We start from the raw sequence: 14914 nt of genomic DNA, 5'->3' as shown, positions 1-14914 counted from the left end.
CCCCCGGGTTCACCCCTGTCGTAGCAGGTATCAGAACTCCTTCTTAAGGTGAGTAACACTCCATTGTCAGACCATGGGACCTTCTGTTCTCCATTCATCCTTCGGTGGACACTTGGGTTGCCCCCACCTTCGGGCCTGTGGACACGCTGCTGTGAGCATGGCTGCTCTTTCTCAAATGGGTGTGGCCTGTTTGCCCTTGAATGGGATGCCATAGGAAGGGGGTCCAAGTGCGCCATATTTCAGGGGCCCGCCAAGGCAGGCTGGTGAGAGCTGCTGAGGTGGAGACAGGCTTAGGTCCCTTGTGTCAAACCCTGGGGTTTGCATTTCCTCAACGAAGAAGGATACAAAGCTATGCCTAGTGGGGAGGAAATGTTTCTGGCTACAAACACCTAACCTCCCAAACCACTTGGCCATGGGAACTTTGGCAGCGGTGGACTATCAGGCAGTGATGGCTGGGGTGATACAGTGAAGCAGGTATAAGGCGTTGGCGTCAAATCCAGCAAACACGTTCCCCCCACCTGGGCTTCAATTACCTCCTTGTCCTGGCTCTTTAGGGCCTTTGCTGATTCACATCCACCCCCTGCCCAAGCTCTCCTGTGTCTTTGACTGCCTTAACTTCCCCCTTTCAGCACCACAAGTCTCTAAGGGAACAAAAGTGCACAGCAAAAGCACAGCCCCTCCCTGAGCCCTGGGTCCTTTTCACCGCCACCCTTTCTCCCCCTGCTCTCCTCCCCACCCCAGGTTGGGGGGGGGAGGCTTGTATTCACTCTCAGCTTCTACAGCGCCATCCCATTCACTTCTAAACCCACTTCGCTGACTTCTGCCCCTCTGCTCGCCTGGCCCTGGGCTCTGATGTGACCCTGCTGGCCTGCTGGTTGGAGCTTCTGCTGGACTGGATCTCAGGGCCAGGCATCCTGAGAAGTTCGGAGAACTTGCTTTAGAGTCTCTAGAATACCAAGAATATATATGCATTTTTCTTCCCCCTCAAAAGAAGGCATATGGGCCCTGGCCAGTGTGGCTGTCGGTCGGAGCATCATCCCATAGACCATAATATCACGGGTTTGATTCCAGGTCTGGGATCATATCTAGGATGCAGGTTCGATGCCTGGTCAGGGTGTGCATGGGAGGCAACCAACTGATGCTTCTCTCTCACATTGATGTTTCTCTCCCTCTCTTTTCTCACTCTCTCTCTTTCTCTGGAAGTGGCAAAGGAATGGTCTTGGGTGAGGATTAAATAAAATGAAGGCACATTGTATCCTGGGGGAGGTGTACAATTTATGAAACTACATCCATACAAACATGTGCAAATTATCTTTCAGACAGTGCGGCATAGAAGTTAACAGATTGTCTCTGTTATCAGACCTGGACACTGTTTCCAGCTCCGCCAGATGCTGCTTGGGAGACCTCGGGCAGCCTACTCAAGCCCATCGCTCTGCCTCACCTCACCTCACTTCCACAAATAGCAGTGATAGGCAGTACCTACCTCCTAGGGCTATTAAGAGAAATGAATGAGTGCATGTAAGGTGCCAAGCACAGAAAGCATTTTATTTATTTATTTTTTATTTTATTGATTATGCCATTACAGTTGTTCTATTCCCCCCTTCATTCCCCTCCATCCTGCACCACCACCCCCGCCCCCACCATTCCTGCCCTTTAGTTTATGACCATGTGTCTCAAGTTCTTTAGATTCTTTATTTCCCATATTATTCTTGCCCCCCTATCTATTTTCTACCTACCGTCTGTGCTACTTATTTTACATACCTTCTCCCCCCTTCTCCTCCTCTCACCCCCCTGTTGCTAACTCTCCATGTGATCTTCATTTCTGTGGTTCTGCTCCTGATCTAGCTGTCCTTTTAATTTGCTTTTGTCTTAGGTTTGCTTTTGTTTTAGGTGTGGTTGTTAATAACTGTGAGTTTGCTGTCCTTTCACTGTTCATTCTTTTTTTTATCTTCTTTTTCTTAGATAAGTCTCTTTAACATTTCATATAATAAGGGCTTGGTGATGATGAACTCCTTGAATTTGACCTTATCTGAGAAGCACTTTATCTGCCCTTCCACTGTAAATGAAAGCTTTGCTGGATAGAGCAATCTTGGTTGTAGGTCTTTGGATTTCATGAGTTGTAATACTACTTTCCAGCCCCTTCTTGCCTGGAAGGTCTCTTTTGAGAAGTCAGCTGACAGTCTGATGGGAACGCCTTTGTAGGTGACTGTTCCCTTATCTCTTGCTGCTTCTAGGATTCTCTCCTTCATTTTAATCTTGGCTAATGTAATGATGATGTGCCTTGGTGTGTTCCTTCTTGGGTCCAACTTCTTTGGGACTCTCTGAGCTTCCTGGATTCCCTGGAAGTCTATTTCCTTTGCCAGATTGGGGAAGTTCTCCTTTATTATTTGTTCAAATAAGTTTTCCACTGGTGGTTGTTCCTCTTCCCCTTCTGGTACCCCTATAATTCGAATGTTGGAGTGTTTAAAGATGTCCTGGAGGTTCCTAAGTCTCTCCTCATTTTTTTTGAATTTTTGTTTCTTCATATTTTCCTGTTTGGTCTTTTTTTTCTTCCTTCTGATTCACTCCCTTGATTTGAGTCCCAGTTTCCTTTTCATCACTATTGGTTTCCTATGCAATTCCATTCATTTCAATTAGTTTAGCTTTCATATGTTCCTCTAATTTGTGACTAAAATCAACCAGTTCTGTGAGCATCCTGATCACCAGTGTTTTGAACTGTGCATCTGAAAGTTTTGCTATTTCTTTGTCACTTAGAGTTATGGGCTCTGGAGCTTTGAGATCTTCTTGAGCCATTTTTGGTCTGTTCGTGCCCGTTAAGTATGAGGAGCAGAGCCTTAGGTGTTCACCAGGGCAGAGAGTTGTGACGCTATATGTGGGGGCAGGGTCAGATCGGGGAAATTGCAGCCCCCTCTGCTGCCTCTGGCCACTGGGGCCTGCTCGGTCCCATCTCACCGCCCACTCCCTTGCTGGTCTATCTGGGCACGAATGCGCAGTCTACAGTCAACCAGCCTCCCTTCACCCTCGCTGGGTCCACCGGTCGCTCACTGGGTCCGCCTGTTGCAACCCCACACCTGGGATCCGCAGGCCTGAGTCCATCTGACTGAGTTTCCCTGTGCAACCCCACTCCGACAGCTGCTGGCTTCGCCCCTCTTACCGGTCAGGCTGAAGAATTTGTTGTTATCAGACTTCCGAAAAGTTCAATTTTCTGTGTTCTGGCTGTGTTTTCTGTTGCTAATATTTTGTTGTCTCTAAACTTGGTTGTGTGAGAAAGCACAGCGTTTCTACCTATCCCTCCACCTTGGCGAAAGTCGACTGAAAGCATTTTATAAGGAACAGCCCTCACTTCTACTTTTTACTGGTTTGAATAGACCTTACTATTTAAGTCTTTCTTGATTTTCACACCTGTAAAACTTGAATGAACTGTTATGGTAAGGAGAAGGAGTTCACTGCAAAATTCTCTAGAGAATGATGGCTCTCCTAGTCAGAAACCTGTCAGGAGAACAACACGACGGGCTCCAGGTGGAACCACCCGCAGGGGCCAATGACAAGACAGAGTCCTCGTGGGAAGTGACCACTGGGAAAAGCTCTCCGACTACAATGAGATAATGCCCAACAGTATGGCCACCTGTAGTAGATGAACTATCTACTGTTTGATGAGTTTTATAAAACTGTAGATAGACCTCATTTTAAAATAAGCAGACAGATTCCAAGAACAGATTGCAGGGGACGTGAATAGGCCTGTGAGTCTGATGGAATGGCTCAAACACAGGCAGAAATGGAAGCACACTGCAGTAGAGTTGGCACATGCTGTTCCACCTGTAAAGGCTGGAAGGTGCTTGGCAGACGCCAGGTCTAGATCTGTGCTCACCACGGGGGTGGCCCGAACCATGTGTGCTCTTGAGCACCTGAAACCTGGCCAATGGAAATTCAGACAGGCCATGAGGGCAAAGCACACACAGGTCTCATAGACTAAGTACGAAGGGACTTCCGGCCAAGATGGAGGTGCAGGTGGAAATACAGTACCTCCTCCCACAACCAAATTTAAGGACAACAAAGATTTAGAAACAAAAACACAACCAAACAGACAGAAAAGTGGACTGCACAGAAGTCTAACAACAATGAACCATTCATCCACAACAGTCAGAGGGGTAGAGTCGGTGGCAGCAGGAAAAAGTGGTGACGCCAGAGACCCAGGACGCAGGTGGTGGTTGGAGACCCAGGTGTGGCAACCTGGGCGCCCAGTGAGGGTGCAAGGTGGCTGGCTGACCGTGGTCAGACATTTGTGTGCAGAGAAACCAGGCAGGTTTAAAAAGGGTCAGTGAGACAGACTGGGCAACCCAGGGGCCCAGTGATGGGAAACAAAGCCTAAAAGCACCACTTGGAAAACTTTCAGGGGTTGAGGTGCTGGGAGAGGCTCCCAGCCTCACAGAGGGTTTGTTGGAGAGAGACCCACAGGGTCCTAGAACAAACACAATCCCACCCACCCAGGAACCAGCACCAGAAGGGCACAATTTGCTTGTGGAAAGCAGCAGAGGGGACTGAGATCTGAGAGAGAGCAGAACAAATGCCATTGCTCTCTCTCTGACCCCACCCCCAGTCACAACCCAGTGACGGCTGACCCACTCTGGTGAACACCTAAGCCTCTGACCCTCATATATAACAGGCACAAACAGACCAAAACACTATGGCTCAAGCAGAAGAACAGCTCAACGCCCCAGAGCCAATAATTTTAAATGACAAAGAGATAGCCAACCTATCAGATGCACAGTTCAAAACACTGGTGACCAGGATGCTCACAGAACTGGTTGATTTTAGTCACAAATTAGATGAAAAAATGAAAGCTACACTAAGTGAAATGAAGCAAATTGTACAGGAAACCAATAGTGATGGAAACTGGGACTCAAATCAATGGAGTGGACCAGAAGAGAGAAAGAAATAACCAAACAGGAAAGAATGAAACAAGAATTTGAAAAAAATGAGAGGCTTAGGAACCTCCAAGACATCTTTAAACATTCCAACATCCGAATTGTAGGGGTACCAGAAGGGGAAGAGGAAGAGCAAAAAGTGGAAAACTTACTTGAACAAGTAATAAAGGAGAACTTCCCCAATCTGGCAAAGGAAATAGACTTCCAGAAAGTTCAGGAAGCTCAGAGAGTCCCAAAGAAGGTGGACCCAAGGAGGAACACACCAAGGCACATCAGAATTACATTAGCCAAGATTAAAATGAAGCAGAGAATTCTAGAAGCAGCAAGAGATAAGGGGACAGTCACCTACAAAGGAGTTCTCATCAGACTGTCAGCAGATTTCTTAAAAGAGACCTTACAGGCAAGAAGGGGCTGGAAAGTAGTATTCCAACTCATGAAATCCAAAGACCTACAACCAAGATTGCTCTATCCAGCAAAGCTTTCATTTAGAGTGGAAAGGCAGATAAAGTGCTTCTCAGATAAGGTCAAGTTCAAGGAGTTCATCATCACCAAGCCCTTATTATATGAAATGTTAAAGAGACTTATCTAAGAAAAAGAAGATAAAAAAAAGAATGAACAGTGAAAGGACAGCAAACTCACAGTTATTAACAACCACACCTAAAACAAAAGCAAACTAAGAGGACAGCTAGATCAGGAGTGGAACCATTGAAATGGAGATCACATGAAGGGTTAGCAAGAGGGGAGCAGGAGGAGGAGAAGGGGGGAGAAGGTACAGAGAATAAGTAGCATAGATGGTAGGTAGAAAATAGACAGCGGGAGGGCAAGAATATTATGGGAAATGTAGAAGCTGAAGAACTTGTGACACATGGACATGAATTGAAGAGGGGAATGGGAAGAGGGGGTATGCAGGGTGGAGGGGAATGAAGGGGAAGAAATAGGACAACTGTAATGGCATAATCAACTAAATATTTTTAAAAATTCCCTCAAACACTGCTTTACTGATTAAGAAACTGAAACTCTGACAGGTAAACTAACTTGTCCAAGGTCATGGTGAACACCTTTTGGATCTGGGTGGGGTAAGGGGAATGTGGGGCTGTCTGAACCAGTGCAATCCAAGAAAAATATAAAGCAAATCTCAAATAGGAGCCATGTGTACAATTATATGTTTTCTAGAAGTTGCATTTTAAAAGGAAACAATACGTTAGATTAATTTAATATTTAACCCAATATTTATATCCAAACTGTTATCATTTTAATATATAATCAGTATTTTTAAAAATTGCTGATACAATTTATGGGGGGTTGTACTTAGTCTTTTTTTATTTTTTTGAATATATTTTATTGATTATGCCATTACAGTTGTCCTATTTCTTCCCCTTCATTCCCCTCCACCCTGCATACCCCCTCTTCCCATTCCCCTCTTCAATTCATGTCCATGTGTCACAAGTTCTTCAGCTTCTACATTTCCCATAATATTCTTGCCCTCCCGCTGTCTATTTTCTACCTACCATCTATGCTACTTATTCTCTGTACCTTCTCCCCCCTTCTCCTCCTCCTGCTCCCCTCTTGCTAACCCTTCATGTGATCTCCATTTCTATGGTTCCACTCCTGATCTAGCTGTCCTCTTAGTTTGCTTTTGTTTTAGGTGTGGTTGTTAATAACTGTGAGTTTGCTGTCCTTTCACTGTTCATTCTTTTTTTTATCTTCTTTTTCTTAGATAAGTCTCTTTAACATTTCATATAATAAGGGCTTGGTGATGATGAACTCCTTGAACTTGACCTTATCTGAGAAGCACTTTATCTGCCTTTCCATTCTAAATGAAAGTTTTGCTGGATAGAGCAATCTTGGTTGTAGGTCTTTGGATTTCATGAGTTGGAATACTACTTTCCAGCCCCTTCTTGCCTGTAAGGTCTCTTTTAAGAAATCTGCTGACAGTCTGATGAGAACTCCTTTGTAGGTGACTGTCCCCTTATCTCTTGCTGCTTCTAGAATTCTCTCCTTCATTTTAATCTTGGCTAATGTAATTCTGATGTGCCTTGGTGTGTTCCTCCTTGGGTCCACCTTCTTTGGGACTCTCTGAGCTTCCTGAACTTTCTGGAAGTCTATTTCCTTTGCCAGATTGGGGAAGTGCTCCTTTATTACTTGTTCAAGTAAGTTTTCCACTTTTTGCTCTTCCTCTTCCCCTTCTGGTACCCCTACAATTTGGATGTTGGAATGTTTAAAGATGTCTTGGAGGTTCCTAAGCCTCTCATTTTTTTCTAATTCTTGTTTCATTCTTTCCTGTTTGGTTATTTCTTTCTCTCTTCTGGTCCACTCCATTGATTTGAGTCCCAGTTTCCTTTCCATCACTATTGGTTTCCTGTACAATTTGCTTCATTTCACTTAGTGTAGCTTTCATTTTTTCATCTAATTTGTGACTAAAATCAACCAGTTCTGTGAGCATCCTGGTCACCAGTGTTTTGAACTGTGCATCTGATAGGTTGGCTATCTCTTTGTCATTTAAAATTATTGGCTCTGGGGCGTTGAGCTGTTCTTCTGCTTGAGCCATAGTGTTTTGGTCTGTTTGTGCCTGTTATATATGAGGGTCAGAGGCTTAGGTGTTCACCAGAGTGGGTCAGCCGTCACTGGGTTGTGACTGGGGGTGGGGTCAGAGAGAGAGCAATGGCATTTGTTCTGCTCTCTCTCAGATCTCAGTCCCCTCTGCCGCTTTCCACAAGCAAATTGGGCCCTTCTGGTGCTGGTTCCTGGGTGGGTGGGATTGTGTTTGTTCTAGGACCCTGTGGGTCTCTCTCCAACAAACCCTCTGTGAGGCTGGGAGCCTCTCCCAGCACCTCAACCCCTGAAAGTTTTCCAAGTGGTGCTTTTAGGCTTTGTTTCCCATCACTGAGGCCCTGGGTTGCCCAGTCTGTCTCACTGACCCTTTTTAAACCTGCCTGGTTTCTCTGCACACAAATGTGTGACCACGGTCAGCCAGCCACCTTGCACCCTCACTGGGTCTGCCCATTGCCACCCCACACCTGGGATCTACCAACCACCACCTGCGTACCTGGGTCTGTCTGGCAGTCACCACTTTTTCCTGCTGCAACCGCTGACTCTACCCCTCTGACTGTTGTGGATGAATGGTTCATTGTTGTTAGACTTCTGTGCAGTCCACTTTTCTGTCTGTTTGGTTGTGTTTTTGTTTCTAAATCTTTGTTGTCCTTAAATTTGTTTGTGGGAGGAGGTACTGTATTTCCACCTGCACCTCCATCTTGGCCGGAAGTCCCGTTTGTGGGAATTAATTAAAAAGTGTTTGCAGAGTGCCTTGCACATTGGAGGCAGTCAACGAATGTAAGCTGTTTATTTTTTCTCTGTTGTTATTTAAACCCAGAGGGCCTGGAGTTTCTTGTATGCCAGTACCATTCTGTGTTTAAAGGGAGGCTTGAGGAAGCCCCAGTGGGGGGCAAACATCTGCCCACCATTCAGAGCAGGGGCTCTACACCGTGGGCAGCTGTGCCTCCCAGGGCCACCTGGTGGTTTCTGAGACATGTTTGATTGTCCAAAGCCAGGGGAGAGGGCTGTGGCTGGCATCTAGTGGGCATGGCCAGAATTGTTGCTAAATATCCTTAAGTGCACAGAACAGCCCCAACCGTCCCCACAACTGCGAAGAATTACCACGTTCAAATATCAGCAGTGCCCAAGTTGAGAAAGGATCATTGGCATCACCCAGGAAGTTGTAACAAAAGCAAATTCTTAGGCCCCACCACAGTCCTGCTGAATCAGAACCTCTGAGGGTGGCATGCAGAAATCCAAGGTTTCACAAGTCCCCTTCCAGGAGATTGATTCTAAGGCACTCAACTTTGAGAAGCTTGTTTAGCTGACAGTGTTTCTTAGTTACCAATTCCTGCACTTCCCAGATCTGAGCAGTAGGTGGCAGCAAATCCTATGACATTATTGTAACACCTGATGAAAACTGAGTTGGACACTTACTACAAATGAACTGGTGACAAAATTGGGTGCTAGAGTGCTTTTGCCCTAGACAGCAGTTAATGCCAGCTTTCTAATTTCGTGAAAGTTAGGGGGAAAACATGGTTTGAAGTCATTTCAGTTGCCTTCTAGTGGGGCTTCCCTGCTATAGTCACATAGGGCTTCCAGGGTTTTGAAATTGTTCAGTTCCTACATGTGTTACAAAGGCCTAGTCTCCAACAGAGAATTTAGTGAGTAATTCAGTTTGGATTATCCTTCTAAAACACTCCCACTCTATAAAGTCCCCAAATCATGAGAATAAATCATTTCTACTGTCCACGTAGAAATGGGTCCAGCATCTGACCTGAGTGGACTCTTGGCCTCTATTCTACATGTGGATCAGATCTGGTGAATGATGACATCTCAGCTTTCCTCGGATCTTCTGTCAGGCAGATACAATTAAATTAGTTTTGCTAATTGTAGGTCCAAGGACAAGAAAGTGCATTACAGGGCAGGTAATTTTCCATTTCAGCCACAAGGGGGCCTGCTCCACTACGCCATGGGCACTGAAGGTGTGCGTAACCTGTTAGTGAAGGACAGTGCAGGGACTGTTACTTGTTTCTGGGTAAAAAGTGGCTGAGTGATGAGGCCTTGAGGTTGACCTCAGCCTTGGATGCTAGAGCAGAGCTTCTCAAGTGTAACCCCATTCCTCAGCAGCAGCAGCAGCAGCAGCTCACGGGAAGTTGTTAGAAAAGCAGATTCTTGGACCCATCCCAGATCAGCTGAACCAGGAACTCTAGGCGTTGGTCCCAGTGGTCCCTGGTTTAACACGCATAGTTGCCTGCCCCTGCCCCTCAGCGATGGTGACGCAGGCTCAAGCTTGAGAACCACTGCTCTTTAGCCCAGAGCATCTTCCCAATTATTGGCCAGGACGCAGAACCATGTTGCTATCTGATCTCATCACACTTCTGCCAAGCGGTGAAATCTAAGAGCCCATGTTCTTGATGCCCAACATCTTATTCAGGTCACTCACCTGAGAACACCTGAGGACACTGAGGTCAGTCACTCCGCAGGAACCTGGGCCGTCCCTGAGCACCAAGGGAGATAAAGGAGCTCTCAGGCAGGTGCGGCCCTCACCAGCCTCCAGTCTCCTGGGGAAGGTGGGATTGCCGCAGGGGGCCAAAGACCAAGGGGGCTGAATGCTGTGGTTCTGAGAGCAGGTAGAAGCACACAGACTGCGACCCTGCCTGTCCTTCTCATCTGCGCCAGCCGCTGCCTTTCTCCCTCCTGCTCAGCTGCCCAGCCTAGGTTTTTGCCCTAGTTTTCTCTTTCTTCCTCCTAACTGCCCACATCTTTTGTCTCATCCCCCCACCACCCACCATTCTGGTTTTGTTTTAAATCACAAACATCCAGGAATAGATCCAGCAAAAGTGGGGACCCCAGACGGCAAGAGGAAAGGAGGGAACCGGGTGGGGAAAGACAGATTTCTATTCAGGCAAAGACTGAGAACACCCAGCCACACTTGAATAATTGTTGGTCCTGTCCCCAGCGCTGTGCAAGTCTGTGGGAGGGAGACAACTCTGGGCGGCAGAGTGGGGAGAAGCTCTCGTGGGCAATTGGATGTGAGCTACGGCTTGGCTCACAAGCCAAGGCCTTCGGGTGGGCAGAAGGCCTTCGGGTGGGCAGAAAAGGCGGAGAGGCCATTTCGGCCCCACAGCAGTGTCAGGGATGAGCTAGGGCGTCAGGGGAACATAGCACAGCCTGTTGGGGTGTAATGGGGAGTCCTGGGAAGTGAGGCTGGATGGATTCCCCACAAGGAGGAGGTGCCAGAGTTTGAGTCAGATGATGGGAGCACTGGGGGGTGGGGATACAGTAGGTTCTTGAGCAGAGGAGCATTGCGCACACGCGTGCACCATACTGCTGTTGTAAAGACATCGTCCATGGCAGGGCTTCACAAGCTCGGACCCTCCAGGGCGAAGCAGGCCGGGTGCAGCCAGGCGCGGGGAGTGGCTGCAGTGAGCTGGGGACCACGTGTCCACTTTACAGTGGGCAGGCGCCTCAGAAATTCGGACCGTTGTTGCCATGGGGAAACAAGCCCAGAACTGCAGGATCTCCCTGATTCTCAGGAGAGGTCGGAACTCTGGCTTTCTTTTTCTTAACGGGGATTTGCTTCATTTTTAAATACTGAAGCCAATGAAAAATGTTAAAATCTGGGCCCCTGCTTGGGCACTTCTGACCTGCATGTTTCATCTGACCCGGGCATCGGTGCCGTGCTCTCCAAACACTGCCACTGCCGCTTCTTCTTGGTCTGCTCCTCGCACTTTCCTATGAAGTCCATTTACTGGGAACAAAAGTAACTGTGACGTTCACTGAACATCAACACTCCACTGTTTCAAACATTTCACATGGGGTGTCCCATTTCATCCTCACACAGCCTGTACGGTCAGTGACTTCCCTGTTGTAGACCAAGCTGAGGCTCCAGATCGCACAGTAAGTAGGAGAAGCCGGGCCCCAACCCAGGCGGGTGGACTCCTGAGCCATGCATTCGACCTGTGTCTTACATCCTCTCCTCTGTGGTTCAGTTACTACATTTCAGTCATGCTTTGCCCTCTTCTAAGAATGAGTGATATTTGTGAGGCTGCGTTTACCTTCTTGTGTTAAAATATCAGATCTGCTTTTCTTGCTGCCCATGCCTTGGTACGTAAGGTATGGGAGCCTGTTCTGGTCTGTTTGACAGACATGAGTACCAGCGATGTGCCACGTACTGCGCTGGGCACTAGTTGTCCAGATTCAGGAGACCATCTTAATAGGGGATGCTGACAAAGAGAAGCACACCATGTCAGCCTATTATGGGGTAGCGTGCTGGGGTAAGGGCATCTTTAGCATTCAGTGAGATCGTAGAGTGGAGTTTCATGAATGTGGGAGCAGTGTCATAGGGCTGAGTGTCAAAGAACTCCAAGGAATGGGAGATTCAAGAGGCCAACCACTGAAGGAACTGGAGGGTGCAGGGGAGATCAGGAGAGAGGTGACGAGGCATCCAGGGGAGTCAGAGGAAAGCAGGGTCAACGCTACCTGAGAGGGTGAATACACAGGGAAAGGGGCCAGTTCATGAGGAGGCAGTATTGAAAGGCTGAAGGTGGACCCCACAGAGAGAGTAAACATCTGTTTGTAGAGGCAGCGGATGAGAGGAAGCAGCCAAAAGGCTTGAGGAGGGCAGTCCCTCAGCGCAGCCTGGCATGTAGGACGGCTGCTCTACCTCTGTCTGTAGGACTGTAGGCGGGCTGCTTTGTCTCTTTGACCCTCAGTTTCCTCATCTGGAAGATGGAGTCTCTTGCTCATACAGTTTGGTGAGCCTTGCATAAGATACCTGGCCCAGGGCAATCACTCACAGCAGGTGAGTTACTAATATCATTGTAGGCATTTGGTAACTGTTTGTTGAATGAATGAAAGAGCAGTGGTGTAAGAGAGCCCAGTGATACCCACTGGAGGTGAGTGACCAGGACAGGAGCTAAAGTGTAAGACTGGCCCATGATTCCATTTATGTTTTGAGGACTAGAAAATAAAGGTTACATTCATTTGAATGGGACTTCAACTTTATCATAAACTCCAAATGAAGCCATCTGGTCACCCTGAAAAGCAGCCTGCCTGACAGGCAAGTCTGATCAAAGATCCTGCAGTTGAAATCAGCCATCGTTTAGTGCTGAGGCTGCAGGACTTTCCCCAGAGGGTTTGTCTTCACTCAGGCAAACACAGCATTCCTTTAGGTTACATCATTTCTGCAGGTGCAGACAGCCCTGCCGTGGAATGCTCTCTGCAGGGCAGCTGCAGCAACCTGGCACCTGGCACAGAGGAGCCCATCTGGTGATACACAGCCGTTCAGGATGCTTGCCAGCCATGCCAGTTTCCAGTGATTGGTGGATACAGCTGCTGCCCTTGCTCCCAAATAACATGGAGCAGGACAGTCTCCGAGCCAGGTGGGGAGCTCCAGGTGACCTTGCAGATTCCCACTGGACCCAGGAGAAGAGAGAAAAGCTTTGTAAAATTAGTGCAGTCATGCTTTCCATTTCTGTAGTCACTTTTGTTTAAGGATCTCAACTGCTGGGGTGCGTGTGTGGTTTTCTCCATGGTTTCTGTGCCAGCAGTGGTGGGCCTTGACTTTCAGGCAGTGATGCAGTCCCCTGGGAGAAGGGACCTGGCAAGGTCCCTTCCAATTTATTTCTATTTTTTAAATATATTTTATTGATTATGCTATTACAGTTGTCCCATTCTCCCCCCTTTTATTCCCCTCCACCCTGCACACCCTCTCCCACTCACATTCCCCCACTTTAGTTCATGTCCATGTGTCTTAAATCCTTTAGCTTCTACATTTCCCATACTATCCTTGCCTTCCCTCTGTCTATTTTCTACCTACCATCTATGCTACTTATTCTCTGTACCTTCTCCCCCCTTCTCCTCCTCCCACTCCCCTGTTGCTAACCCTCCATGTGATCTCCATTTCTGTGGTTCTGTTCCTGTTCTAGTTGTTTGCTTAGTTTATTTTTGTTTTTGTTTTAGGTGTGGTTGTTAATAACTGTGAGTTTGCTGTCATTTTACTGTACACATTTTTAATCTTCTTTTTCTTAGATAAATCCCTTTAACATTTCACATAATAAGGGCTTGGTGATGATGAACTCCTTGAATCTGATCTTATCTGAGAAGCACTTTATCTGCCCTTCCACTCTAAATGAAAGCTTTGCTGGATAGAGCAATCTTGGATGTAAGTCCTTGCATTTCATGACTTGGAATACTTCTTTCCAGCCCCTTCTTGCCTGTAAGGTTTCTTTTGAGAAATCAGCTGACAGTCTGATGGGAACTCCTTTGTAGGTAACTGTCCCCTTTTCTCTTGCTGCTTCTGAGATTCTCTCCTTATTTTTAATCTTGGGTAATGTAATTATGACATTCCTTGGTGTGTTCCTCCTTGGGTCCACCTTCTTTGGGACTCTCTGAGCTTCCTGGATTTCCTGGAAGTCTATTTCCTTTGCCAGATTGGGGGAGTTCTCCTTTATTATTTGTTCCAATAAGTTTTCCACTTTTTGCTCTTCCTCTTCCCCTTCTGGTACCCCTATAATTCAGTTGTTGGAGCGTTTAAAGATGTCCCGGAGGTTCCTAAGCCTCTCCTCATTTTTTATTTAGAATTTTGTGTCTTCATTCTTTTCTGGTTGAATGTTTCTTTCTTCCTCTGGTCTCTAGAAGTTCCTTGGGAACTTCTGATTAGAGTTCCAGTTTGCTTCCCATTACTATTGGTTCCCTGTACATTTTCCTTTATTTCACTTAGCATTGCCTTCAGTTTTTCAACTAATTTGTGACCAAATTCAACCAATTCTGTGAGCATCCTGATTACCAGTGTTTTGAACTGTGCATCTGATAAGTTGGCTATCTCTTTCTTGCTTAGTTGTATTTTTTCTGGAGCTTTGATCTGTTCTTTCATTTGGGCCTTTTTTTTTTTTTGTCTTGGCACGTCTGCTACATAGAAGGGACGGAGGCTTAGTGTTCACCAGGGCGGGGCAACCCACTTGGCTGCATTGCGACACTGTATGTGGGGCAGGGGTTGAGAGGGAACAATGGCACTTGCTCTGCTCTCTGCCGGCTTTCAGCCACTTCCCCTGCTTCCCACAAGCAAACTGGGCCCATCTGGTGCTGATTCCCAAGTGGGTGGGTTTGTGTGCATTCTAGGACTCTGTGGGTCTCTCCAACAAACTCTCCTGTGAGGCTGGGAGTCTCTCCTGCTGCCACCTCAACCCCCATAGGTATTTTCAATCAGTGTTTTGAGGCTTTATTTCCCTGCACTGGGGCCCTGGGTTGTGAGGTCAGTCTCGCTGCCCAGATGTTCCTCCTGGTTTATCCACATGTGAATGTGGGACCACCAGCTCTACCAGCTGCTGCCTTACCTAGAGTCCTCTCTGCATGCCCACCTCTGCCCCTCCTACCGGTCTGGATAAATGTGTCTATTTTAACTCCTTGGTTGCCAGACTTCCTTACAGTTCTATTTTCTGTCAGTTCTGGTT

The sequence above is a fragment of the Artibeus jamaicensis genome, unplaced genomic scaffold (genome assembly GCF_021234435.1).
Source record: "Artibeus jamaicensis isolate MK-2021 breed Jamaican fruit bat unplaced genomic scaffold, CSHL_Jam_final contig_456, whole genome shotgun sequence".
Classification (NCBI taxonomy): domain Eukaryota; kingdom Metazoa; phylum Chordata; class Mammalia; order Chiroptera; family Phyllostomidae; genus Artibeus; species Artibeus jamaicensis.
Note: the sequence above shows the minus strand (reverse complement) of the source record.